The 25,903-nt window shown below is 39.5% G+C and overlaps 1 protein-coding gene across 19 annotated transcripts in view; it reads right to left on the bottom strand.

The window, feature by feature from the left end:
- MKLN1 (muskelin 1) overlaps positions 1 to 25,903 on the bottom strand; it is a 312,898-nt gene that overhangs the window by 242,827 nt on the left and 44,168 nt on the right. For 3 of the 19 annotated variants that reach the window (XM_070617707.1, XM_070617711.1, XM_070617719.1), the window contains one exon: positions 9,734 to 9,874. The exons of the other annotated variants lie outside the window; for them this stretch is intronic. The gene's annotated coding sequence lies outside the window, so the exon portion shown is untranslated. The remainder of the gene's footprint in view (positions 1 to 9,733; positions 9,875 to 25,903) is intronic. 19 annotated transcript variants of the gene reach the window in all.

Genomic DNA, 25,903 nt, shown 5'->3' with positions numbered 1-25,903 from the left:
GAAATATGTACTCTAGTCTAGGACAACGTTTCCCCGCCAAGGTTATGGAAAGTACTTGGAAACGTTGTGTTCACTGCTGTATTCCTAGCACCTAGATCAAAGCACGTGGTAGGTTCTCATCAAATATTTCTGAGTGAGTGGATAAATGAAGGAAAAGATTTTTAAGTGGAAACTTTAACAATAAAAATAACATTTGTAACATCATCAGTATCCTTAGAGTTGTCCTTTACAGAGCAAAATCACTTTGTTAAAGAATAAAAAATCTGTCATGTTTTAAAAGATATTACAATTAAAAAGCAAGATTAGGGGCTGGCCCTGGCCTGAGTGGTTAAGTTCATGCGCTCCAGGGTTTTGCCGGTTCGGATCCTGGGCGCCAACATGGCACCGCTCATCAGGCCATGTTGAGGCAGCGCCCCACACACCACAACTAGAGTGACCCACAACTAAAATATACAACTATGTACTGGGGGGATTTGGGGAAGAAAAAGCAGAAAAAAAAAAGCAACATTAATTTCTTACCCCCAGCCTCTTTCTCCTGTGTTGTCCTTTCCAAAGTTAAACAGGCCGAACGGACTCTTAATCCTACTGCTTTACTGAGGCAGTTGTTGAAGGCCTTCACTGACTTCTTTCTGTTTGCCTAATAATATGATCACCTCTTCTCACCATTTTCTGAAGATTGGGGACAATTTAAACGAAACATTTGGGGAACGTCCTCCTCTTCTCCATTTTTGGCCAGGATTTCAAGAAGGGGAAAACCCAAATGTTCTTGGAAGAAGAGAGAAATACTCAGTATCTGAAATTTCCTGCTTTTTTCTGAGGTTTTCACATTTCTGTATATGTTCTTTCTAAAGGCTAAAACCATTTCCACTCCCTTCATCAGGAAACCGGATTTTTCATCAGGATGTCCTCCAGATAAAATGCTAAAATCAGAGAAAACAATATGCAATCTCCCTTCATCACCCTTTCTGTGACCCGCTCAGCCCTTTCCCCACCTCCTCAATCCCTAGGTGACCCTTTGTAGGCCCCGGCTTCTGGATTAGCAGCCAGCTGGGCCCGAGGGCTCAGCCAGCATCCTAGACCTCCCGTGCACCTGGCAGGCCATGACACACTGAAATTTTGTAACAAAAACTTTGGGAAGTTTATATCCCGCTAGGAACATGGCATCCTGGTGATGCTGATCAAGCATATTCCAAAATGCCACTATGTTTAGAAACATCCCCAAATACTGCTCATAAATTATACACAAAGAACCTCTGGATTTTTGAACTTCTGGACTTGCCAACAGAAAATAACAAAGCATTCTCATCTTCAAAGGTCTTCAGTGAGTGTATTAAAAACAGAAATAAACTGTTTGTACTCACCACAATCTCAGCCCCTCCCCCTTCCTCACCTGCCATCACCATCCTCCCCACATACACCCATGTCTAGCTCCACGCGCACACATCCCTCTTGGATATTCTCAGACCCTTGAAACACAACATGTCCCAAAACAGCTTTGGCAACATGACCTTTTCGATCATGCGTCAGTAAAAAATGTAGGGATGTGCACCCCCAAAATAAGTATATTAAAAAATAAACCATATTTTACATATATTTTTTAATAAACAAAGGAATAAAATAAAAAATTAAATTATTTGATTCAATACTGTGGTGAAGCTATTTCGAAATCATAGCTCAGGTTAACCGGGTACCTCAATTTCCTTATGGTAGACAGAATTCTAAAGATAGCTTCCCAAGATTTTCATCTTTTGGTTATTATTCAGTCAAACACTAATCTAGGTACTACTTCAGTCACTAATCTAGATACTGCTGTAAAGGGATTTTGCAGATGTCATCAAAATCCTGAGTCAGGTTACTTTAAGATACAGAGATTATCCAGATGGGCCTGGCCCAATCAGGTGAGCCCATTAAGAGAATAGTTTTCTTCAGTTGGTAGCAGAAGAGGATGTCAAAGAGATTCCAAATGGGAGAAAGATTCAAAGGTGATTCCTGGCTCTGAAGATAGAGAAGACCAGTGAGAAGGAATGTGTGTGGCCTCCAGGAGCAGAGAATGGTTCTCGGCTAACAGCTGGGAAGAAAACAGGGAGTCAGTGCTCCAGTCACGAGGGACTGGGTTCTGCCAGCAATCTGAATGAGTCTGGAAGCCAGTTCTTCCCCAGAGCTTCCTGATAAGAGACCAGACTCACTAATACCTTGATTTCCGCCTTATGGGACCGTAAACAGAGATCCCAGCCAAATCCACCCAGACTTCTCACCTCCAGAACTGTGAGCTGATAATGAGATGTTGTTCCAACCCCCTAAGTTTGTGGTAATTTGCTACACAGCAGTAAAAAACTAATCCATCCCTTCAGTTTTCACATCTCTAAATAAAGGTAGTAATGTCTGGCTATGTCCAAGAAGCACTCAGAAAACAAATATTAGTAAGATTTAATTAATATGTTCTAAGTTCAACAGCAAAGAAATAAATTATTTCCAAGATGCTGTGATTTTTGAATTAATTATAATACCCATTGAGTTTCAATCCAGGGCAGTTAGGCTCTTTAGTCCTAGTTAGGTCTGTTTGCTCATATCCGCTGCAGTTGCAGGACAGGGCTGACTTCAGAAGCCACGTCGTATGGCTCTGGAGCATGGAGCTGCTGCTTCCGAGGGACATGATCGAACCTGCAATTGTTTCATTTCACAAAACAACGTGCTACATTTTATAGATGCTCTACCGGATACCACATCTACGTGTCACATATAGGGATTTTTTTTCTTAGCTATATTTCCCTTTCTAAATACTTGACTTTTACCTTAGCAAATACGTTGAAATTCAGCAAGGTATGTTCTGATCTTGAGAAAATTATGAGAGAAGAGGCAAAAGATGACCATACCTGTTTTAATAAAATGGATCACCGAGGGGCCGGCCCCATGACCTAGTGGTTAAGTTCGGTGCAGTCTGCTTCAGTGGCCCAGGTTTGGTTCCCGGGTGCAGACCAATACCATTCGTTGGTGGCCATGCTGTGGTGGCGAGCCACACACAACATAGAGGCAGACTGGCAACAGATGTTAGCTTAGGGCGAAACTTCCTCAGGAAAAAGAAATTCATCACTGAGATAAAAGAAAATCAAATCGTGGAGCAAGAATGTTCTAACCACTTAATCATTCCTTAAGTAAACAGAGACATGAATGGTGCTGAGCCTGCCGGCCCAGATTTCTCCTATTGAGAATGATAGGGAACTGTGGAGTTCTCTGATGCGCATGACCCCAAGACCAGATCTAGTTTAAACAAAGCGATCTAGGGAAGAGGAAGAGGAAGGGAGTAGTTAAGTAAGTGAGAGGTTGTATACAGGGTGAAAACATTCCAATTCAGGGAGTAAACTTTGTATACAGGATGAGGAGACCGAAAAAGTATCGTTTGGTAGTTAAAAACTGTATGACTCTAGACTACTTATTTAAATTGCCTGAGCCTCAGTTTCTTCTTGTCTAAGTCAGGATAGCTTTTCAATGTTCTTAGCACAGGGCCTAAGACAAAGAGTTCTCAATAAATGATGGCCGCATTAAGATGATGCAAGCTCATCCTTCTGCCCTTGTCCAAGAATCCTCTATTCTAATGGAGGCTAATAGCCCTGCTGGCTAGTCCGAAGTATCATGTTCAAAGCAAAAGACTACAGGCTATTGTCCAGGCCAGAAGTCTAACGCAAACACTCCCTTAGGGTAGGGAGGAACAGAGAGAGTGGGTCTGGCTATGGAAAACTGACTCCCCAGGCAAGGGCAGGGTACTTATTAGATCCACAGAAGGAAGGACATGTAGGCAAATATCCACAAATAAAAGTCTCTTTCTAAAACAATCCAATTTTCTGGACCAATCAGTTGACAATGAGTTGGCCATTGAAGATCATATTTTTCCAACATGGTTCATTTTCTTGGCTTTCCTAAGTCATTAATTATGACCATGTTTTCCCAAATGTGGAAATTCCCCTTGCGCAGATGCCACTGCTGGCCAACCCTCCTTTCCTGAGAAGTCTCCACAGCACAAAAATATTTTTGTTTTCCCCAATTGCCCACAGGGAAAATTTCCTCACTCTTTTTTTCGCCCCTCCCTTAAAGCTGTCTGGCAATTTCCAGGAATCTAAGTAAACCAGAATCTCTTAGATCACTGGAGAACCTTTTGGATGTCCTACTTTTAACATGGCAAAAAAGAATCCTGAACTTTAAATTTAACATTATTAAACTAATCTTAAGAGTTCCTTTTAATAACCGAAGGCAATGGCACTGAAATCGAAATACTTCCCGCGCCTGCCTGAGAATGTGGCTCTGCGACTCGGGAGCTTAAATTATAAACAGAGGTGGCCAAAGTGATTATCCTTGTATCAGAATCAAATGCCATAATGTGAAATGTGCTTCCTACACATTAAAGCCCTATACAAGTGTAGGCATTTGGCAGCAAAGTGGGTATATGATACGAACAGGGAGTGATTATTCAAATCATAAAAATTTGTTAGGCAATTTACCCCAGTTACCTTATTCAGCTTCTGGGTTACCAAAGCGCGTTGCTGAGGGCTGCTGACAGTACAGGTACTCTGGAGATATTTTGTTAGTTTCAGAACATTCATCAAGAAGCACTTCTGTGCCAGAAACTAAATCTAGCTGGTGGGGAGAGGGCGGTAGAGCAATGAATCAGACTGAGTCTCTGCCCTCGAGGTCGTTATAATCTAGTAAAGAAGGTATGATGTACATGCTAGCTCAGTGGTTCTTAACCAGGGACAATTTTGCCTCCCGACTCTCCGCCCCTCCCCCGGGACATTCAGCAATGTCTGGAGACATTTTTGATTATCAGAACTAGAAGTGGGGGTGCTACTGGCATCTAATGGAAAGAGGCAAAGGATGCTGCTAAACATCTTACAATACACAGAACAGCTCCCCACAAGGTTTATCCAGTCCAAAATGTCAAGAGCACCAGGGTTGAGAAACCCTGAACTAGTTAGATTACCTAGAAAAAAAGGACTTGTGGATTGATTGATTAATTGATTGATTGGTGTTGATCCATATGGTAAATGACTTTCACCCTAAGACTCCAGTCACTTTGAATTTGTGCCTATCCCTACCCTACTATAGCTGTTAAATGTCTTTTGAATAAAAGAGTGAATTTAGACAGGTGCTGAATAAACATGAGTGCTACTAGGGAAAACGAACGAAAATTTCTAGTGAATTGTCAGCTCAAGAGGACAAAATTTTTCTAGCATCATGCCAAACATATAGGAACTGCTCAGTGAAAGTGAAGTGAGCATGTTCAGATAATTTAGCAACATTCATTTGCTTAATACTTAAAGCGCACAATGTTGAAGCGTCTTAACGGTTAAAGCAGTCCGAGAGCAGCCGTTCTTCCCGGAAATACTTCACTGTAGACTGTTTGAGTGGCGTACTGTACCATAAAGCGATAAAACGATGTATTTTTATAATACAGCATTCAAAATTTCCACTAATTCAAATTGGTCCTTTCTCTAATGTGCCTAAGTAGTGAATGTTAACGAAGTAGGAAATTTCAAACACTGAAACATTGAGGTGGCCACTTACTGAACTTAGGGAAGGAGGAAGAAGTGTGGCCTTAACTCCTGTGCATAGAATGTGGCTCCTGTTCTTCACCTACAATAAAAGGAAAAACAAGCCAAGCCACAGAGGCACGGACGTGGTGCCTATGGCTTGATATGCATAAGTATCGATAGTAAGAGAATGGTTAAGTGCTGCTCTCAATTAAAAATCAATTAAAATGAAATTATACTTTTAAATTAGAACATGTCAGTGGAGAAATATGATTTCATTTACTAAAATTATTTACACTTTTTTTTCCAGAAAAATGATCAGGTGGTCTAATGTTCTAGTGTTTATGAGACAAACAGAGACATTACTGCGTGGAAAATCTGTACTTTTGATTAAGCATTTACCTTTAATTGTGATATGCAGGTTACCAAGGAAATATTGGCTTTCTTCTTCCACCTATTCGACCTGCATTTTCTCAATGTAAGTTGATGAGTAAGTCAGGAAATGGCATCTGATTTTGTATTACCATTAGCCAAATGTAAGTAGGAGGGGAGAGCTACTGTGAAAATTGTAAATAGAAATAACTAGGATAATCTGCCATGTGGATAATCAGTATCAATGTTCCCTGAATTTAAACACAGATAATGGAGATCACAATGTCCCCAATTTTTGTAATATAAAGGAGAAAAATTTCCTCTGAGTTTGAAAATTTCCAGTGAAGTCTTTGCCCAAACGTGAATGTAACGAGGTGTGTATAGGAGCAGGGGAGAGGGCATTTTACTCTTTCCTTTTCAGAAAGAAACAAATAAATAAAAATTACTTCATTTCTGCAAGAGAGGAATCTTGTGGGATAAGTTCACTAATAAATGAATGGGGTTAAGAGGGACACATTTTTTAAAAAACATCAAAGATTAGAAATTTAGCAGAATAAACCTTGGCTCAGGGAAATATTTAGTATGCTCAGAAGAGGCATAACCAGTAAAAACAAATGTATAATAATTGGTATAGTGCTAACACTGACCAATCAAAACAGATGTCCAACTAAGCCGAATGGACGCGGCCGTAAATAACTGGAATGGTCAGACTAATATGTGCCATCTAAATATCAACCCTGATTATTTTACATGGTCAGGAGAGTCAGCATAAAGTTGATTCATAAACTGAAAAGCATTATGGGAGCACATCTTATTGTGATATGTTTTAGGCGCAGTTAAACTGAGGGTCACAGCATGGACACGTAGATGAAAATAAAAATATCTGCTAATTTCTATGAACTCACGTTCTTATAATTGCTTATGAACTGAGAATTCTTCCTCTCTTCACTTTTCAGACGAAATAGACATTTTAAAAAGTCAAGTTTTGGGTCTCTTTAGACCATCACCAACAAGACCATGCTTAGTTGCCTGAGTGCAAGTCGCTTTTTAAAATTCTAAAATATCTCTTATTTCCATGTCTGGAATGATATTGCCTTAAAATCTACAATGGTTATTTTTAGGTGGTGGAAGGTGGGGTTTTAAAAAATTTTCTGCCTTATTTTCTTTCGTATTTGAATTTTTCCATAGTTTTTTAAATAACTCATTAAAAAAATAATCATTAAGAAAAACCTCTCCCTTCTATTTACTTAGTCACAACTGTAGTTCACAGTCTTTTATCCACTCTATTGGCTGATTGATCTTTTTGAATTTGCTTCCCCCAAACTCAACACCACTTTCATTTTAAAGTCATCGTAAAAGAATCTCTCGGCGAGCGATGTGAAAAGGCAGAATGCCTAACCGTTTCCAGAGGGCGCTCTGTCTTTGAAGGGTTTTCTTTTGTTACTTTTGTTCTTTGTGTTGTCACATCTAGTTGTTTCAGAAAGCTGCTGAACTCTCCAATTTCCTTTGAAAGGAATACCATCACATGGACAATTTAGGTAACCTGGGAACACACTGCTCAGCTTAGATAGTATTTGTAAACGTTGGAAAGAACTCCGGATAAGATAATCTCAGAAATGTTCTCTTGCTGTCTGGTGTCAGAGTGACAAAAGGGATGAGTTAGGAAGAGACTTGGGAAATACTGTGGTACTGAGGCTTACAAATTCTTTACACAATTTTCCTTTTCAGGGTCTGACTCTCATGGTGTGATGAGCACCACGGGCCAATAAAATCTCCCAAGTGTCTTTTAAGCCAAATGGTTCAGTCTCTTGATATTCCTCATGGGCCCTAAAAGGTTATATTTACTTGAGACTGGGAGATCCTGGATCAGTCACAGAAATTAAAAAATAGTTGGTTTTTTTAAGGGTGGCAGGATTAGGAATAATTCATTTTTTTTCTTTTTGCCATTATAGTTGTAATGCTATTTGTGCTCTATCTACACATCTATCAGCATCTAAGTGAAAAACAGTAGGAGAGTGTTCGTCACTGGAAAATTTCAAGGTCAGCCTGGATGACTATCAGGTATGCTCTAGAAGAGACACATACATTTAAAGAAAACTTGACTGAGGTGACCTCTCAAGTTCCTTTCACATTTAAATTCTGCGCTGTACAGTTTACTCTCTAATCTCATGGTGGTAATGCTTCATACCGGAAGGACAGGAGTTTCTTCTGGCCACCTTCCTCCCTTTGTCTTGAATCTGTAGCTTCTGAGAGGGTGGCAGCTCTGAGAATTAAACAAGAGTTGGAGTGGGTGGGAAAGTATTCCTAGGAGACTCAGAGCAGTCCAGCAGTGGAAGGAACTGCCTGCACTCTATACGAGTCACAAGTAATGAGACTCATGGCACTTGGAGCAAGGACTCAGCTAGGCCACTCTTGACTAGGAAAGGGGCATGTATGCACATGTGTACTCAGAAGTATTTGCTTATCTAACCCCATCTCAAGGAGATCTTTCCTGCTTTATATATTGCTTTTCCTTTTAAATGTGGTCAATTGTCTTTTCAATTGTGTAGGAAAAAAGAGAAAGTAATAGTGCACAGGGTGAGACAGAAGAAGAGCTGAAGAGGAAGGAAGGCAAAAACAGGACTATTACACCACACAAGCAGCTTGTTAATTTCAAGCTATTTAGGCACACACACACACACACACACACACACATTCTCTATGTAAAGATGCCCTCAGGTAGATGGGTTCAAGTCTACAGCAGCTTCATTATTTATATTTTTCTTTTCTTTTTTTGGTGAGGGTGATTTGCCCTGAACGAACATCTGTTGCCAATCTTCCTCTTGTTTTGCTTGAGGAAGATTAACCCTGAGCTAACATCTGTGCCAATCTTCCTTTATTTTGTCTGTGGGTCATTTCCTCAGCATGGCTGACAAGTGGTGTAGGTCCGAGCCCAGGAACCAAACCCGTGAACCCAGGCTGCCAAAGCAGAGCACGCTGAACTTAGCCCCTATGCTGTGGGGCCAGCCCCATTATTTTACATTTTTCACTCAGTGATACAGTCATTGTACCATACCATTTGCAAAAATGAATGTGTCAAGCATTAGCTTACAAGGCTTCCCAAAGCGTATAACCAAAAAAATTTAAAATAAAGTTAATTTGGTTTTAAAAGGTTGCTCAGCCTTTTTCCCTTTGCAAATGGCAGATGCATTCACTTTGACAAAGGCCCACTTGATTGAGGTGCTGAAGGATAATATAAAAATCTTTAAGCATGTTTATAATTTTTTTATAAGTGGCTGGATACCTCGCCTTCTTTTTCTTGTATTTTCTTCTGAAAGGAGGAGTTGATGTTTCCACAGACATCCTAGATTTGAGAAGAAGGAAGGACTTTGGGGAAACGTCTCAGCCAGCTCCGGTGTGCTAGGCAATTAAGTAGTAACCCAAATTGATAGTTAAAACAACTGAAGGTGGAGAGGCTAATTACTCCATAATAATTTTTAAATTTACAGAGTAATACATATTCATTGTAGGAAATTTGAGAAATACAAAAATACACAAAAAAGAAAACCAAAATCATCCTGGAGTAACTACTGTTAACATTCTGATGTATGGCCACCTAAATACGTATGTACAATCACATACAGATGTCATGCTCAATATTTCTTTGAGGGAAAAAAAAAAAAAGAAAAGGCAAAGTGAAAGAGCTGCTGGATGCAAACCAGGAATCATTGTCCACGTATTTTAACCGTCTTCTTTAATGTGTCTTCTCTACCCTTGGGCCCAAGCTGACAATAGATTGTAAATAAGGTGTCAGATTTCCTATTTAGAAAATAACATTAGGGTTGTAGACAATTCCTTACCTTTCCTTTCCTGAATAGAGACCCAAGAAATTGTAAAGGAAATATGATACTGCAAAACGGCTTTATTTTTGTGAGGTAACGTTGGAAGTCCCCATGTTGACAGCTGCAAAGGCAGTCACGTGCTTAACAGAGCAAGGAGCCCTACAAAGGAAGAAGTTAACTTTAGCTTTGAAAATCCTTTTATCCTCCATGATTTTGATGGCTTTAAATTTGTCACCTGAATGCGATATTAACATAATCGTCTGCATTTCAGCTAATGAATGCACCTGCTTCTAAGACTTTATTTTAGCAGTTTTAATGAGCTCTTCAAAAGAGTTTGCCTGGACTTGGTGCTCTGCTAGAGAAATAGCAGCTGTAAGCAACTGACAACACATTCAGTATTTGAATCAAGCTCTGTGAGGTTGTTGAACTTGAGAAGGAGCGTCTGTCTATCCATCTGTCTGTGATAAGGGAGGTGAAGCTGAGATGGAGCTGAGGCATTTGCAAAAAGCACTCGAGTAAGTGAGGCTGGTCAAAAAAGGTTATTCCCTGCTTTGCCATAATGTATGGATTCCAAGCAATTCATTTAGGCTCTCTAAATCCCAGTTTCTCATCTATGTAATAATGGCACCCATCTTATAAGCTTGTTGTAAAGATTAAATGCCTCACCTGTTCTAAGCACTCCAAAATGTTACATTTTATTATAATTATTATGTTTATTATTAAGAAATGTGACTTCAGATAGATCAAGCAAATTCTATTTGATTGGCTGTAGGTTGTAGGGTTCTTCAGTGAACAAGTGCTATTGAGACCTACAGTAAGAAAAAACCCAGGCCGATCTCTTTTACTTAAGTGATCAGGTAGTCTATTTCAATGCCGAATCATACCTTGACCCCACAGTGAAGATTTTTGAAAGGGAAGACGCTAACCAATCTCCAGAAGTCCAAATCCCTAACGATCCCATAAACCATTTAGAATTTAGAAACATTATGTAGGAGTTAAGATACTAGCATAATATTTACTTTTAATATATATTTTGATACTTTTTATTATCTTATCAAATTCACGTCATGCTTGTTTCACTCTGATTTCAACAGCGCATTTTCATGATGATAATCTCCCTCCTCCTTTTTTTCCATGTGCTCCTGGGTACTTTAATTTGAAAAGTAAGTAGTAATAACCCATCCAAAACTCAGCTGAATGGAAAATGAAAAATAGGACAAATGTTTCCTTAAAGATACACACAGCAGATTCTTACAGATCAACTGGAGGTAACACCCTGGAATAAGGTGCCACAGATTTTGATCTCTCTCTCTCAATCTCAGTAATATAGGTAGCACAAAGGCGAGACAACTGTTAAGAAAATGGAATATTCTCCTATTCTCCTTTTATTTCAATAAAAGACAATTATTCTGGCTGAGATTGAAGTAATTTATTTTCCAGATTCCTTTTCCCCTTTCCAAATTCTGGCCAACAGTCTTCCCTCAATAACTGGAACTGGTTCATTGGTGTTTCACCCCACATGCACAATGCTGGAGAGTCACTCAGGAGACAGGACCAGTTTACGAATCTTCACCAACTTGTTATAGGGGTTTCTCTGGAAAGGCATTGCATTCTAGAAACCACCAACTTGAATCTGCTGGAGCAGGCAGGCTTCTGGTAACTGCTTGCATCTCCACATTTCAAAAGATCCACTTTATCCAGACTTGCATGAAGCATCTTTCCAGAAGACATTCAGTTCTACCCTTAGACTTTAGCTTTGTAGTCTGAGAAAACGACCCCAAGGGAGCTTACCTCCAGCCGCCCTTTGACTGTGTTTTGCTACTGAAGGCGAGCTGACCTCATACTGATGAGGACCTGTTGTCTACAGCCTGGCTACTCACAGTGTGGTCCTCAGAAGGGCAGCATCAGCATCAATTGCGAGCCAGTTAGAAACAGAGAGTCTCAGGCCCTTTCCAAGACCTACTGAATTAGCATCTACAGCTTCACGAGATTCCCAGTTGATCCATATGCACATTTAGGTTTAAGAAGCAGCAGTCTAACGGATCTGCCTGAGATTGTTTTTTTCCAGCAACAGAACTCACCATCTCCTGTTCCAAAGTTGTATCCATTCACTTTCCATTTCCAGTCTCTACACAGATTTCTCTGCAGTGCTGCAGGGCAAACTATCTCTATTTTGGATGAGTTCCCAAGCAGTGGGTCTTGTACTGATTTGCATTTCTATGGTTCAGGTGGTCAAATGTGTATATACACAGCCTCCCACTAGCCAAACCATACCCAAGCCCCTCCAAGTCATCTTGCCCTCCCTATTCCCGCAGCTGTAGTGTTACCATGTTCATAAATTATTGTTAAAGAAGGAAATTGCCAAAAGAAAAAAAAAAAGTCTTTATAAACCTGCATAGTTTAGAGCTAAAGAATATGTTAAAATTTTCCATCGTGGAAATTTCCCAGCTACTGGGCTCTTTAGATTTTTTTTTTTTTTCAGAGCTGCAAGCAAAGAATGGAAATTTCCAATTGCAGCATCAAGGGCTGCTGTTCTGCTGACTGTCTTGCTCAGCCGGGGTCATCTGCTTCTCTAAGACATCAAGGAATGCCAAGGTAGGTCTGAGAGAACACTCACTTCCTCTACAGGAAGGAAGGAATGTATTTATGCTGCCTCCAAGCTGTGATGAGGAGAGGGACAGGAGAGGTGACGTGCCCTACTCTATCCACCTGAAGTGTGAATTTTGTTGATTGTTACCACCTATCAACAGCTTATCCTATCTGACATCTTTCCAATGGTTGCTGGCTGGCAGGTATTTCATTTTTAAGAAATCTCTAAAGTGAGGGGGAGAGGCAAAGACAGGAAAGGAACCAATATTTGTTGAGGTCTACTCTTCTAAGTACTCCACCAGGTATTTTATATGTGTTATATCATTTAACATTTATGTGACCTGCCAAGGTTAACTTCTGATTTTCTGTACCCAAGCTTCATTTGGAAGCTTCCTTTGTCCTTCCTGAGACAGCCCTACCTCCCCTCGACCATCCCAGAAACTGGTCATCTTCAAGCATCCCGAGGGTTTCATCCCCACCTCTTCAATGTCAACAGCTCAGTTCCTTTTCACCGTACCTAAGTTGAAATATATTTCCCTTCACAGCTGGTCCTGATGTCTGAGTCAACAGGCGTCTAATAGCTCCCTAAATCCTGTCATGTTCCCCCCATGCACTACTGCTGATACTACAGAAGTCTGATGGTGGCAGCTCCATGGAAAGCCAAGTGTAAAGATGTCAGCTTATTGCAAACAAGGCCACACACCCTGACTGGCTCTAGGCCAGAAACAATGTTCTCAGACCTAGGTTGTGTGACTTTGTCTGGGCAGTTTGGGAGTTTTGGGTTTTTTTAGTGTTTTGCTTTGTTTTTTTTAGATTTTGGGGAGATTCTGAATGACTCTAAGGAGCAAAAGCTACTCTCTTCTTACTGACAGGTCATGTTTCCAGGAAAAGAACAGTTAAGGAGGATTTCTGACATCACTGCTGCTATTTATACTTAACATTATTTATTGAGGTATGTTTGGTAATAATGAAGATATTCCAGCAATAAATTTTTTAAAAAATCATTACATGGCTAGCGAGTTTTAAAAAGAATATTTATTCCCTATCTGCCTTTTCAATCACATCTATATCCATAGATATCAGTGTTGTCTTTGAATACAGTGACCAGTTTTAATGCCACCCATAATGAAGTGGAGGGCAGTGGGAGTGGTCAGCAAGAATATCGTACGTCCATTTAGGCTTTAGTTACAAAGGTTAATATTCAATTTAGTCATTGGTTCCTTCTGTAATAACGATTTTCCTTATCCCCTTAACTCATTAAAACTGAGTCTGATTTCCTAGTGAAATTCATCAAGATGGCATTTTAATATGGGTCTGGGTCTCATATGACATGTACCACACTTGTGACAGGCTTCTTTCTACTCCCCCTCTGCATCTGTCATTAGCTAGAGGATATTGGTCCCCTTAGTTGAAGACAATGATGATTCATCTCTGTGGGTGGGGCTGAATAGACTGATATGCAACGAATATTCCTTTCCACTTTAGACCACAGAGATGACTTTTTAAAAAATTTATAGCTGGAATACATGCTGATTTAGATGCTGATTGGTTAATTTGAACCATGGCCCCAATTTTCTCCCTCCTGCCCCTGCCCCTTGCAATGTCACTTTGCAGCCCCTTCCGTCAAGAGTTAGAATCTATTTCCCCACCTAGGCCACTGAATCCAGGCTGGCCTTTTGACTTGCTTTAGCCACTAGAATGCAACAGAGGTAACAGTGTGCCAGGTCCAAGCCTAAGCCTCAGGTGTGTGCTTCCACTTTCTTTCTTGGAACCTGCCACTGCTATGTGAACAAGGCGAGGCAAGCCTGCCGGAGGATGAGAGACCATGTGGAGTAGAGATGAGCCATCCTAGCTGAGGCCATCCCAGACCAGCCAGCCCACAGCTAATATGCCAGCTGACCACAAATGCACGAGCAAGCTCACCAGGATCAACTGGATCCCGCCTAGATCAGCAGAACCACTCAGCCAACACCGTCTCAAGAGGAGTAGTAAAGGCATTAAGTTTTAAGGTGGTTTGTTATGAAGCAACAGGTCACTAATACAGACGATCGATTCCCTTCTTTTCTTTTTTCTGACTGCCAGGAAGTTCAGCATCAAACTTGAAGGCCAATCACAGTATCTATGTTCATTCATTTATTCACGTTTATTGCACGCTTCATGGTGAACATATTTGCAATCTTCTCTCCTTGGTAGTGAACTCAAAAAACTTAATAACCTATTGTTTGCATGTTGGTTCCAAACCAACTCAATCCTCTGTTTTAAATATTTAGGTGGTTTTTACTTATCATCTGGTTGGAAGAGATGACTCTAGAGCAGGATTGGCAAACATTTTCTGGAAAGAGCCAGCTTGTAAATATTTGAGGCTTTGCAGGCCATACAGTCTCTGTCACAACTACTCAAGTCTGCGGCGGTAGTGTGAAAGGAGCCCTAGACTACATGTAAACAAATGAGCGTGGCTGTGTTCCAAGAAAACTTAATTACAAAAACAGGCAGTGGGCAGGATTCGGCCCTCAGGCCATAGTTTGCTAACCCCTGATCTAGACAAACCTACTTTACTGTGCAAAAACATCTTCGTCTGTACTATGATCCCATCGCCTTTATTGTAATTCATCTCAATTACCTTGAGAAAACGGGTAAATCAGGTGAATTTACTTCCTCTATCCAAAGACCAAAAGGGGCTGATTATAGAGCAATGCTGTATAGAGACTAACAGCATTTGTCCCAGGGCGAGTAATTAAACTGAACGACTTAAGATTCCCTAGCCACTTAGTCCATGACTGGTTATTTAGTTAATGCTAAAGGCCAGGGCAACACAAGCGATGTCTCATTTGTTTTGTTTCATTTCACAGCCTCTAATCTCAAATACTCATTTAACAAATGCACGCTGTATGTCACAATGAGGATGGGGCTCTGGTCGTACTTGCCTACTTGGAGCTCCCTGAATGTATTGTGCTATTTCACGCCTCTCTAGCTCTGCACACAATGTTCCTTCTGCCTGGAACACACTTAGCCCTCTTCTCTTACTGGCTAACACCCACTCGCTGATCAAAACTAAGCTCAGTGATACTGTCTCTTGGAAGACTTCCCTGAGTGCACCTACCTCCTCACCCTCAACCTCCAGTCCACACACTCAGTCTCAGCATTTATTCTACTAAGTTAATAATTAAAATAGCTAATTGTGTTTATATGGTCCCAGGCTCTTACTATATGCCAGGCATTGTTAACTATAGTTGTTTAACTGAAATTATCAGTATACTTGCCCATTTCCCCAGTCCAATCATATATTCAAAAACATTTATTGAGTACCTCCCAACTGTTGTGCTAGATAAAGACAAAGAAAACACAAGCCTATAATAGAGTGAAAACCCACTGAGGGCACCTACTGTGTCTTTTTGCTTTTACTTCTCGACACCTAGCTGTGTCCAGAGCAGAGATTTTAGATTAATATTAGAGGAATGAATGAATGAAAATAGCTAACACTTACACAGTACATAATATGTGCCAGGCAATGTTCTAAGCTCTTCACATGTCTGAACTCATTTACTCCTCGTAACAGCTTTATGGGATAGCTGGTATAATTATCACCATTTCATATATGAGAAATCAAAGTCATGGAGAATCTCTAAGTAACCGTCCCAAGGTCACCCAGATAGTACGTGACAGAGCTGATTCCAGAGTCCATGTTCACAACCACTGGATGAAATAAAAGCTTGAGTGACTCAGCATAAATCCATTGCCACTCTGGGAAAGGTAATTGAAAGGATGCATCCTTGAAGACATGGCTGATCCAGTGGTAGTGGTTATCTGCTTGGGTTTCGGAGTCAGAACTGTGATCATATTTGCACTTGAGTGCTCAGTGTAAGTGAGCACTGTTGTTGGTGCTGTTGACAGTGCCTCCAAAGTGCACCCTCACATTTACTCACAGACCATCATGGTTGCATTCTGAACTCCCACCCGATTTCTCCCACCGCCCTCTCCTCTTCTCAAGTAGGCATGCACTGATGCTCAAGGAGCGACTCCAGCATGACTGCCAGCCTGTGACTGCTGTCTTGACTCTTCTCTGGTGGCAAGCAAGATTAAACCATAGATTCACACATGCTGGCCTATTCCAATGGGCACTTGAGCAAATTAGCATTTTGAAGAAGACTACACAGGAATGTCCATAATTCTGGTGAACCTGGCCGGCCATGTGCATTTGTTTTAAGAGATTGCTGCCAGTCACTCATTGATGGTTTTGGAAGTCCCCATGGGGCCTCCCAGGCAATATGCCACTCAGCGGGGAAGACACAGAGAAGAAGAAATAGTGACTGGTCTGCAGCTGTCTCTGAGGACAGGCTTGCTCTGATGAAAAAGAAAGAACAGGTATTTTAAACAGAATTTTGCTTCTGAAACAAATATGGGTTTGGAAAGTTTTAGGTTTGAGCATTAGGACATCAGAGAATAAAAGTGATCACAGAGTCCCTGCAGACCCTTGAAGTCCACAGTCCCTCTGAGTGTAGAACAAATGTGTCCATTCTCCTGTCCTCAGGAAGTTTTCTTTAAAAAATTGGACTCCTCCCCTTTTTTCCCTTTGCAATTAGGTAAATAGAAGGAGGCAAGAAGGTGATTGGGTTGGTGGCCTCCGTCGATGGCCTAGAGGACCTAACAAAGATGTGCAGGGCCAGGACTAGCTCCCACAAGCTTCCACTTCTCAGTCTGAGGCACAGCAGAGATCAATAAGAATTCAACAGTTCAAGAATCGGCTCTTGCAAGCAACCATGTGTCACTGCAGGGCTGTGCAAGATTGTACCTGCGAGTATATGATAAGGTATAAGATGATGTTGTCTTTCCCTTTCTCCTTGACAAGCTTTCCTCCGTCAATAATTAATCATGGGACTTCTCCAGGAAAACATTGCCTGGCCGAAAGACTTGAGAAAAATATTCAGTTGACCAATATTCTTGTGCACCTGCAAACATTTTTCAGGGCTTGGGTAGAATTTATAGCACCTTATTTTCCAATTAAAATAATCCAGGTTTCATTGTATTTGTAGCCCCTTTCATATAGTTTACCACTGAATAATTCTCTGCTTGTTTCATTACGTAAAACTTGCATTTTCTCGTCTAGATCACAGACTCACTGAGGGCAGATGTCATGTCCATACTCCTTTTGAATCCTCCCCAGCACTAACACAGAAAGGAGGAGCACAATACTGAGTGGTCAGCAGGGAATGGCCACAAGATGGTGTCTGGAGACCTGGTAGTTTCTGTGCCCCCTGCCCCATTCAGCTGGGGATTAGACCTTTAGAAAGCACTTAAGTCTCTGAGATGCAATTTCCTCATTTTAAGATTGCCCCATTGACCTCACTGGCTTGTTGGAAGGATCAAATAAGATAATGTATGTGAAAGCACTTTGTAAACCAAGATTTGCTAGCTACTGAAATGTAAAAAATCAGCAGAAGAGGCATTTAGTAAATATCTAGGTGATTTTGAATGATAAGGTATTATCTTCCCTTCTCCCCTATATTCAATTCCTTTAGGAGTTTTATTTCTCAGGATTTAATTTCAACTGAGTAGCAAACCACCCCACAACTTCCTGATACTGTGTGAAATGTCCCTTAGTGCCTTTTACCCCATAGTTACCTTAAAAATTGAATGAAATCTAAACAAACCAATCAAAAACGTCGCAAAGCATGCCATGGTCACATCTACTACTCAGGGCTCCCGGAGGCCAATGCCTTTGTAACCCACAGAGTTCGGAGCCTTTCTTGTGCTACATCAGCGCACTCAAATTGTACCCTGGACAAGGATTATGCATACTTCTGCATTCTAGCACATACTTGATACATGAGAGTGGCAGATCATTGCTCTAAGCCCAGGCCAGCTGAGAAGAAAGTGGAAAACATGGCACCTTATATGAGAAATTTTACAAAGAGATGACACTATGAACCAGCCTTTTAGTATGATTCATTTATTCGTCTTTATTTTCTATTTGTTCTTAGCGAAGAAGACAATCTCTGTGTATTAACAAAATTCTATATGATACATTAGAAAAATCTTCTTTCCAACATGGTTATTCCTCAAATGTTCTGGAAGATATAAAGTTTGGTCACAGGGTTTTTTCTCACTTAGCTGGAGGAAAAAAATGGAGACACTAAGACATAAAGTAAGTTGTCTTACTCTAGGAATTAGCTTTTAGAGATTTCTGATTCCCTGTTTAATACTCTGGGTCCGAATAACATGAAAGTAAAAATAACTAGAGAACTGATGACTTGTTTCTGGTAAGTATTGTCATGTCTCACTGAAAATTTTAAATTTCGGTATTTTCAATTAATTCATGAAAGCTATGCAAGCCTATTTTTTTCCAAGTTCAATCATAGAGTGTCAACTGCAGGAGTTATATACAGGGTATATATTGAAGCGTTTTGTTGACAGAACGAATCCAGACCAGTTTTGAACTCCATTGATGAACAAATTTATGACACTCTTTTCAAGGGGCATAAAAAGAGGAATCTCTTTGTCAGAATTAACCAATCCAGAACAGTTTTCTTTCAAAAACTGTTTTAAATTCATTTTCTTTTTAAAACTTTTTGTTATGGGAGGTTTAAATATACCAAAAGGTAGAAAGAATAATAAAAATGTACCCAACTTCCACCTTTATGAACCGTCATCCAGCTTCAACATATGGCCAATCTTGTAAAGCCTCATTTTTAATCGATATTAGTAGCCAGTAAAATTAAACTCACATTATACGCCAAAAAACTTTAATGTTCAAATCTAGCATGTTTCTTTATATATTTTTTCCTAAAATAATTTTATTTTCATCAGACACTTTTCTTTCTCACTCTTAAATCTCTCCCACTTCTCCTCTGAGGCCAGCCCCTTTCATGGTCAATGCTGGAGGAAAAGTACTTAAGAAGAAGAGGAAGAGGCAGATTTTAAATTTATTAATTTTTCTCTTCCTATGACACCATGCCTTCCTCCCTTTGCCTAAAATGCGGCAGGAAAATAGTGGTATTGAGAAGCAAGGCGTTTCCAACAACAGAACTGAATCTTTGTCCATTTGCCCCAACAATACAGCAAGTGGCAGAATGAGAGAATGACCCACTCTATTCTTGATAAGAAAGGGAGAGAGAGCCCCAGTGACAAATATTACAACCCAAATGTTTCAAGGTGGGGAGTTTCTTGTATGTAATTGGTTATTTATTCAATTTATTTTCTATATATACAAATTAAAAATTTTTCAGAGTGCAAATAGTTTGCTGTATAGAATGATTACTTTAAGGTTTATCAATACCAGTTTGTAGCCAAATCATACCCATAGGTGACCTAAAATAATAATAATTTTTTAAAAAGTAATAAATTAGATTGGTGTGGTTGAGTAGAAGTTATATGGCTTTAACAAAACTTTGGTTTTTTCTTTCCTATTGTTCTCCATGGTAAAAACAGCAAAATTCCTACCTAGATGGTAACACTTGTACCATTCGCTTAATTTCAGGATCCTTGATTGCTCTTGGGAACAAGTATACTGCTGTGGCATGAAGTGGAAGGTATAATTTGGAGCCAGATGAGAGAAAAAAGGCTCCTTTCAGAAGTAATATATTCATATAAATTCTAAAGTATCAAAAAAAGCTTAATAATTTCACCAAGTAATCTAAAGCTAAATTTCATATGCAAGTTCCTCACAGAACTATAACAAACTTTGTGGAACTCAAGCCCACCATGGAAAAAGGTTTCAAAACCTCTTTTAAAACAAGTGCGTTAGGGATAGCAAGCCACAAAGGGTAACAGAGTGTTACTCATTGTCGTATTTGCTTTATCACCCGTGATAACTTGTTTTGCATTCAGAAAAGACTTAGAGAAATGTAAGGACGAATACTTATCATGATTCATTCCCATGTGGACTTTTAGAGTCCAAGATGATAGCCTTCCTTTTTCCTTCAACAGCCAGGCTCTGAAAGGAATCTAGAGAGCGCAGCACACAGGAGTGGCCCTCAGTCAAAACGGGGCTCATTTCCAGCTCCGCATAAGTGCGTCTACACGTGACGTTGAAGGGAGTGAGCAAAATAAATCTCCTTAAATATTACGTGGTGCCAATGACCCTACCTCACTATTGAAGAAATAAACTGCATTTCTTCCTCAGCGTATTCACACGGAATCTCTGAGATACAGGGATATGGTTATTCAGTCAGAAAAAGCATTTGTTTATTTAAGAGAAGTGAGCGCTTCATAGGAAAACTTTCAACTTAACAGAGGGGGAAAATAACTTTTAAAAAGAATCAAGCCAGTCAACCTAAGGAAAAGGGGGGAAAAGGAAACAACAATGAAGTATAATAAGTAATAAAAATTAAAAGGAAAGAATAAAAATAAATATATCAGCTACTGCTAAAAAGTTGAATGAGTCCAATTTCCCTTTCAAAGGACAAACTTTCAGATGGGGCTTAAAAAAAACAAAATTAAGCTATGTATAAGAAACTCACTTCAAATAAAGTGACAAAGAAAGGTTGAAAATAAGTGGTTGGGCAGATATATGTCAGGCAAATCCAAAAGCAGGAGTGGCAATACTAATATCGAATTCAAGGACAGAAGCATAAAATAGGAAGAGGGTGCAATGATTAAAGGCACTGTGGCAGAGACTGCTGATACCTATGTAATGTCTATTCCTCCTCACCCTTGCTAACAAAACCTCAATTTAATTTGGCACAGCAATGTGTCCAGATAAAAACAATTTTCCCTTCCTCTTTTACAATTGGAGGTAGAGTATAAGTTGTAAGCAGAGGTTAGTGGGTGGGGCTTGTTGAAGTCTAATTCATCTGGAAGCTACTCCTTTCTGAACGTGTTTTTCCTCCTTCTTGACTGGAATATGTATGTTGTGGCTGGAGATGCAGCAGCCATCTTGCAACCACGACTTGTAGAATGGGCACCACATACTAAATTTGGCAGAGCAGAAAGACAAACGGACCTTGCATTCCAGATGACCATGGAGCCACTATATCAGCCCTGAACTTCTCACCATCAGGTATCTTTTATGTTTGAGAAAAATACATTTTTATTTAAGCCATTATTATTTGGGTATCATTTTATATGCAGCCAGCTCAATTTCCTGTGGTATAGATACAAACACAAAAAAATATAATAGTCAGCTAGTATGCACTAAAAAACATAGCACAAAATTTTTAAAAACCAAAACCACTAGAAAGACAAGCAGAATTTGATGAAATGATAACCACAGTAGTAGATTTTAATATACCTCTTTCAGAATTTGATAAAATATGAAATTAAAAATGAGCAAGAATATAAAAGACTATAATGATACCCATAAGCTTATTATACACGCATGCATATGTGAGTATATGTGTGTAATTAGTATATAGCATAAAAAACATAAATTTATACCTTACGTAAAAAGAATATACAATCTTTGTATACGTGTATGGAATATTTACAAAATCAATGGTGTACTTGGCCATAAAAGATAAAAGCATATTGTGGTGTATGGTATAGACGAAAAGTGCTAGAACCAGACAGCCTGTTCTACAGCTTGCTGGCAGCGTGACCTTGGGCAAGTTACTTAACCTTCCTGAGCTTTGTTTATCTACAGAGTAGGGATCATAACAGCTGGAAATTTTATCTGTTATTATAATTATTATCCCTCCCAGCCTAGCATTCTCCAGCTTGATGTCCATTCACCTACACAAAGCTGCGAGCGCCACATGGAAGTAACTTTAGGTAGAGGTGCCAAGCCATCGGTTGGCCATCACTGTTTCACATTGGGAGGGTCAGGCCAGGATAGAAGGTTAACATTTCTCTGATTGGCCTCAACTGAACAGTGAACACAACACTGTCTAGCACAGAATTCAAGAACGCCAAAAGAATGTTAAATGGATGAATTGTTACTTGCAGGAAAAGAAACCGGCACCATGTTTCCAGTTATTCTTCATTTCACACAACAACTAGCTGTTTCCGTTGGCTGGCACAGTGGATGGGGAACACTATTGAGTAAACTCTACTGAAGAAGGATGAATGTGGGCCAGTGAATTTTTTTGACACAGTCCAAGCTTTATTTTTGCTTATTTCTGGCGAGCTAATATGAGGGATGTTAGGAAACAATTGACAAAAACTTTTAATAAGGCTTAAAGGACAAGAAGTCTCTATAGCCCCTCAAAATATAAACTTTTTGTACAAACAAGGATCATCTGTGACCTAAGACAGAACCTCTAAATTTAGTTGTTGGTTAGAAAAAGAAAAAAACACATAAATCTTTTTTTTTTTCCTGAAGAAAATTCAGCCTGGGGTAACATCTGTGCCAGTCTTCCTCTATTTTGTATGTGGGTTGCCACCTCAGCATGGCCACCAATGAGTGGTGTAGGTCCGCCCACAGGAACCAAACCAGGCCTGCCAAAGAGGGGTGTGCCAAACTTAACCACAATGCCATGGGGCTGGCCTCCTATGTAAATCTTTTTTTAAAAAAATTCATAAAATAAAACATTTTTAATAACACAAAAGCAAAATATTAAAGTATTTTAAAACAGTTAATGAAAAGATAGTATTTTCATGAGCAAGTACTTTAATAAATGAAAATGTATGACTATTTAAGAAAACTATTAATTATATATTTTAATAATTATCTCATATAAGTAGATTATAAATATATAGGCTGTAAGTATCCACAATATTTATATAGTTTAATAAAATTAAATTTAATAAAAATATTAGATATATAAAAACTTAAATGTTTATTCTCGAACTTGGGCGAAAAACAGAAGTGAATTAAAGACGGTAAGTTCTCCAAGTCATTTTAGGTCACAAACCATAGAGAAACTGATGTCAACTTGGAATGAATGGGGTATTTGTTCCTTTGCTTTCGGGAATCTGTAATAGCATCAGCAGAGTGATATTTATGTTTTTGCATAGTTTTGTAAGATTCATCTCAAAAACACTGATGAACAAATAGATAAACTAAGGGTGGTTATTATTATTATTATGTTCCAAAATATTTCCTCTCTAGCTATTCCTAATTTCTCTCAGAATTATCTTAGTGTATCAATTCTTCACCAATTTCTATTCCTTCCTCCCTTTAAAAAGTTTTGTGTCATTGCAAAATCAGCTCCCAACTTTCTGCTGAGAATGATCCTCTCGCTCTCCTCTGCAGTCATAAATATCCTTTCTCAGCCTCTGCTTAAGCTGTTGTCATTCATAGAAGCTCCCTCTTCTTTCCATGTGTAGGAGAACATCAAGCTCAGGAAGAAGTGTTTCCCAGCTTTGAGATTTCAGACTTCCTCAGATGAAATTAAAACAATGTACTGTTTCCCAGATGAAGATTCATATAGGGTACCCACTTATCAGGCAGAAAGGCAGACTGGGAACAAGAGACAAAGAGAGACTGAAACAGAGAGGAGAGAGGCAGAGACCACATTTCCCCTGTCTGAATTGTACCAGAAGCCGAGATTCTGTACTTCTTCTGTAACTGTTGATTAGTAATGCTATCAGGACTATGTGAATTATTTTAATTTAATTTGGCAGATAGTAGTACATATTTACTGGATTGAGTTGATAGAATCAGTGTTAAGAACTACATTAAACTGATCAGAAGATTTTTTTTTCGGATCTAGAAGATTATTTTTTTAAGGATCATTTTTTTATTCCAAAGACTGCCTTCCTAAAATTTGTATGAGTGTATCTAACCACGTAAGGCACAGGATCATCTTGCATTCTGCTTTCTCCCGACACGTGGAGGTCAGTTGCCTCATGCTGCCCTCATCCTTGTGATGGGAAGAGGTGCCACAAAGTAATTGTAAAGAATAAAGAAGGATTAAGAACAGAGCAGGGGTTCTGAGGAAAACGCAACACATGAAATCAGGAATCTTTCTTTCCACGGAATTTGTACAGCTTTTTTGAATCTTTCTTGTCCCCTGCTATTTGTTTTCCCCTCACCAGGCAGGGAAATTCAGTTTTGCCTCTTAAGAATTCCATCTGCCTCTCTGAAAAAGGACAGACAGAGTGGAGGGGGCTGGTGGGGGGAAAGATGGAGATTAAAAGTCTCCAAAGTCTGAGGAAGAAGGAAAGTGAAAACTGAAAACTAAATGCCATTGTCGGTTTCTTCCGCAGACATCACTTCTCGTTATAAGATAATTTGCAGTAGATGAAGACCATGTTTGTCAGAATCTAACTCACATCATCATTCTGGGATTCTGATGTGACCCTTTTCCACTTTTTGGTCAATAAAGAAATTCATCTCACCCAGAATCCAATCATTTAAAATGAGTCACAATGCATGACTCAAGATTCAACCAGCTACAGTATTTTTCCTCATATTAGATTTAATGTTTCCTGCAAAATTGCTTGTAGGAGTGTTACTTCTCCAGTCCCAGGTAGTTATAGATTTTTGTTACACTGTGTCTGTTGTGTGAGTGTGTGTGTATATGAATAAAATATGATGTGTACACATATAGTCTTTGAATAATGCTATAATTATAAACATAAGTTTAAAGAAAATATTGATTTCTCCAATTCAACCAAGGAAAGGACAAATTAAAACAAATACCATATTAAGAATATATCTGATTTTCACTTTTAAAATCAAGTAATTTTTACCCAACTTTTGCAAACTTGACTCAGTCATTTCTGATATGCTGGGGATCGAAATCTCCCTCCTACATTTGAATTATTCATCATAGATGTCAAACGTTACACAAAGATTTACGGGGAGTGTGATACTGTGGATCAAGTATGTGTGGCTGCTCCCCAACTGCGTTTGACAGCAGTTCTGTCTTTCAGTGGTTCCTGAAAAGTCTAACCACATGTTTGCCTAAGTCAGAGGCTTTCTTGCTGGAGTTCCTACAGGAGACATTTCCATGGGCTTTCATGGTATGCAAGATAGGTCAATTTGAAATCATATCATCCAACTTTGCTGGGTCTTCAAGTATGCTCACTAATAAATTAATCCTTGTGCAGCTAGATTAACCAACCCTGAACCAAATCCTTCAAAGGCTCTTCATTGCTTCTGCTCAAAGAAGAAAGGCTCACACTCCGAGGTCTTGCATTCACAGCCTTTCTCCACCAACCCCAATCTACACTCCTACTATATCCTTTCTGTGCTGGTCCACTCATCCACTCCCTGTTCCCCAAACACACCCTGTACCTTTGGCCTTCGAGTATTGCCTCAAGCTGTTCTCACCTAGAATGTCTTCTTTTTGCCCGACAAACCCAAGCCTACTCATTCTTTTTGTAAATTTTGTATTTTTTAATTATACAAAATAATGCACGACTACATTCTCTTTGGAAAAATATTCAAACAATATAGAAGATATATAGTAAAAACTGAAAGTCCCTATGAATTCTAGCCCTTCGCTCCCCTCTTCCACCACCTGTTGACTGCATTCACCTTCTCCCAATTTACTAGGTACCTTCCAGCTCTTTCTTTCTGCATTTAATATACACATACAGTTTTTGTTTATTTCATTTTTAGGTTAAACTATACACTTTGTTCCATGGCTAGTTTCCTCCTCTTCAAGGCCTATGTGAAATTTCCTCTCTCCCCTGAATCCCCCCTCACTACTTTAGCATCCTTCCTCCTCCTGCATTACCCTGTCTTAGACTTCTAACTCTTGACGTCCATGGCAC

This window comes from Equus przewalskii, chromosome 4 (genome assembly GCF_037783145.1).
Source record: "Equus przewalskii isolate Varuska chromosome 4, EquPr2, whole genome shotgun sequence".
NCBI lineage: Eukaryota > Metazoa > Chordata > Mammalia > Perissodactyla > Equidae > Equus > Equus przewalskii.
This window is presented reverse-complemented; position numbering and strand designations above follow the sequence as displayed.